The sequence below is a fragment of the Rhinoderma darwinii genome, chromosome 7 (genome assembly GCF_050947455.1).
Source record: "Rhinoderma darwinii isolate aRhiDar2 chromosome 7, aRhiDar2.hap1, whole genome shotgun sequence".
Taxonomy (NCBI): Eukaryota; Metazoa; Chordata; class Amphibia; order Anura; family Rhinodermatidae; genus Rhinoderma; species Rhinoderma darwinii.
The window spans coordinates 135536638-135539988 of record NC_134693.1 but is presented as its reverse complement, the minus strand read 5'-3'; the positions used below and the strand labels follow the sequence as shown (position 1 = coordinate 135539988).

At 43.1% G+C, this 3351-nt stretch overlaps 1 long non-coding RNA gene across 1 annotated transcript; it reads right to left on the bottom strand.

The window, feature by feature from the left end:
- Positions 1-825: 825 nt before the first annotated feature.
- Positions 826-1590, bottom strand: LOC142656837 (uncharacterized). Its single transcript, XR_012849767.1, has 3 exons — positions 1520-1590; positions 1285-1437; positions 826-941 (listed from the first exon to the last, which is right to left on the bottom strand). It is a non-coding gene; the product is annotated as an uncharacterized LOC142656837 (long non-coding RNA).
- Between the last annotated feature and the right edge of the window lie 1761 nt (positions 1591-3351).

Here is a 3351-nt window from a genome sequence, read left to right as displayed (position 1 = left end):
GAAGTAAATGGTTCTAAGCTGCAATACTACACACAGCCTGTGGACAGGTGTGGCGCTGTTTTGCAGACATGTTTTTTTTAATACTTTACAAACCCTGTAAGCTCCACCTCTGTGATAAAAGATTGCTGCATCAAATATATATAGAAAATTATTTAGGACTTACCCTCCGAATTTCTGATGAAGATCCTGTATTCTGTGGCTCTGGCCACGCTGTTCCATGCCAACCGGATACGTCCTCGTCTTGCATCCAAGACGCGGAGGTTTGTGATGGAACCAAAGGCTACTCCTTCTGTAATTGGAAAAGAATCGGCTACACCAAAACAAACTTTGGAAAACATTCACAGTATCCTTAAAGGGTCTTTCCATGGACATATGAGTCAATGAGACAGGGCTTGTCACCCAACTCACAGGGTCACCCTGGTTGTCACTCAGCTTTCCACAGATCTAACTGGTATATATATGTACATTAATATATAGAGACATTTATCCCTTTTCCAGTCTGCAGTCAGTGTATTTCTGGCATTCTATTCATGAACCAAGAAGCTCATTTGACAAATTACCTGTTCTGACAGTGATGGAAACAGCGGCGCCCTCCCGTCTCCCTATAAGTGCGGATATCAGGACAATGTACGTTTCGTCTTCTTGGAGATCATCAATGTCAACCGTGTTTCGGTTTCCAGGAACGTTTCGGGTTCTTTCAAAGGTTCCTGTATATTTTTGAAAATACAATATTTTCCCCCATTTTAATTTGAAGGTGTTGGCTCTTTTTTAGTTTATATCAACTCCGAAGAAATATGAGAAACAATCTGGAAACTTACCATCAACATTGCGAATCACGACCTTGTATTCTGTAGCGGCAACTAATCCAGTCCATGTCAAACGTACCCGCTTGCCCGTGGCTTCTATGAGCCTCAAATTTGTGATCGTACCAACAAAACCTCCTTTCGAGGGAAAGCAAATGCAAAGTTATCGCAATTTATTTAGTAAAATGTCCAAAAACATCTATTTCACGTCGGCCAGGGCTTAAAGGGTAACTCCACCCAACCTTCATTTAGCTGTGAAGTGCATTTACGACATCTGTTCCGCTTATATTACACTATTTTTTAATAATAACCTCCCTCTTTCTTCATGGGAAAGAAAGGAAGGTTGTCACAGCCCCGCCCCTTTTATGAATTAGAATATAATCCTCTTTCTAGTTGTTTTACATAGGTATTTTGGTGTCGATGTCTCATATGGACATTTGTAATTGTTTCCTACACACCCCAGATTTAGGGCTCCTCTCACCCGTTTCAGAAGTGGTCGCAGATGTCTCAATTTCTTTGCCATCATACAGGGTAAATAGAGTGATGCGATATTCAGTTCCAGGCCGCAGTCCGGCGATGTCGTACTTGTTGACGGTTGTCGGTAGGTTCACAATCTGCGGACCCTTTGCGCCACCTGTAGGATATTTACACAGTTGGAATCAGACCCCTGTTTGGTTCTTTCGGTTCTTTGTCTGACTCCATAGATACGCAGTTACCTCGAGCTCGTCTCCACTCCAGCCGGTAACCTGTAGCTTCCGGGATGAGATTCCACGTCACCTGGATGGTGGTCGGACTGTCAGCAAATGTTCTGAGCACCTGAACAATCCCAGATTCTACAGGGGATGATTATATATTTACACCAATAAAGCAGCAATAACCATATGAAAATACTTGAGGAGCAGACTTTAGTGTAACATTCAATTAGAATATCAATATTTTTTCTCAATAGGGCGCCAGGACAGAAGAAATAACTCTGCTAGCTGGAGGCAAGTGGTACAAATGAGGGAAAATAATACTTTTGGGGGGATTTTTTATCATCTTCTCTCCGTCTTTTTACCTGTTTTTACTCTGGTAGACACAGCGGGTCCTTCTGCAGCTCCGAAGAGTGCGCTGACGGACACGGTGTATTCGGTGCTGGGCTGGAGATTCTGCATGGCATAAGAATTAATGGTTGGGCCCACATCAAAATCTTTGGTGTCTTCTCCTGCGGAAAAAGAAATGAGTAAAATCTCTGCTGATCAAAAGAGTAAAAAACAAAAGATCTGTTTCTTTTTACGGGCCGAAAATGCGGGCATCTGTGCCTTAGTCCCCATGCACACGACCATAGATTTCAACTATTCCTAAATACTGTCCGTAAAATACGGATCCATAGTCATTTATAGTCATCCCTAAATCATACGCATATATGGAACGGTGTCCGTAAATACGGTCCGTAGTGCATCCGTATTTACGGATCGGCAAAAAAGAAGAAAACGACAAATTATATGCAACATCTGAAAAACCTGGCGTCGCCTAGCAACGCTTCCGTAATTACGGACGGCTAAGAGTGCACATCCGTAGTCGTACGTAAATACGGAAGCGCCCAGAGACTTCTATGGCGAGTCCGTGACATAATTACAGATAAAAAAAAGGACATGTTCTATCATTTCTACGGCACGGACACCCATCCGTAAAAATACAGAAATGTGTTGTATATATATATATATACACACTTATAATAAGATATACATTTGTATAGTGATATAGCTCAGGTGTTACTGTATTCAAATGAGTGGGGTTGAGCTGCAATACCAGATTCAGCCCTTTGACCAGAGTGGCGCTGTTTCTAGTGGGATAAAAACAAAACACATCCTTTTTTTTTTTGCTATTCTCAGAAAACCCCTATCCATAGGCCCTTTTATGTCATCATTGGACCCCCTGTCCTGGCGGACACAGTGAGTCCATGAATTACATTGATTTGATGTGTGGCTGGTCTTGGCTTCCCCCAGCGATCAGCTGATCGCAAGGGGTTGTCTACATGGGACCCCAAGTCATTATGTATCATGGAGGGGGGCTGTATCCACACAAGGATTTTGCTATAATGCATCTGTCATTTTATGGGTATGACTATATGTGGAGTAGAGGTACGTCATGAGGTCGTGTGAGGACGGGCAGTGCTGTGTTCTTTCACGTCTCTCTCATTGTGTTACTAGGTATTCTTTATTACTGCCTTTGAATGGCTTCCAATAATTCCTTCCCACTAGGTAACTCCCTAGGTTGGCCCCGTGTGCCAAGCAGACAATCGTTGGCAAGAGCGTGGGCTCTGAGAGGTACAAGCCTTTACGCTGCTCAAATCAAAGGCGCCATGCACATTCTTGCCCGTTATTATTAGGTGGTGAGACGTAGGAGCTTATGATAAGGAAACGAGTTCATTACATTTGTTACCATCTGTAACAACTGACTGATCAGAGCAAGAACCTAGTGAAGGGCGTCCAAGTCTCCTCGTAGCGGTCATGCCTCCACAAGCAGAATGCAATATGTTATGTCTTTAGGGGTAGTAGGGGGTACT